Raw genomic sequence first — 254 nt, forward strand, 5'->3', positions numbered from 1 at the left:
CACAGAAACTAGCAGAAATAGTAGAACTAGGAAGGCTCATGGAAACCCTTATGAGAACACTGAGGCCCAAAGATGTTAAGTGCTGTCGGTTAGGGTACACTGCTAATGACACACAGAACCAAAATCAGCATCCATTACTGCTGACTTTCTGTCTACTGCTCTTTGTCTTATACTGGGCTGCTTTAGCATAAATAGGTTGAGGGTCAGATCTTGTTAGTTTTGACTTTAGGAAGCAACTGGAAGGTTCTATAGGG

This window comes from Lipotes vexillifer, unplaced genomic scaffold (genome assembly GCF_000442215.2).
Source record: "Lipotes vexillifer unplaced genomic scaffold, Lipotes_vexillifer_v1.1 scaffold826, whole genome shotgun sequence".
NCBI classification, from domain to species: domain Eukaryota; kingdom Metazoa; phylum Chordata; class Mammalia; order Artiodactyla; family Lipotidae; genus Lipotes; species Lipotes vexillifer.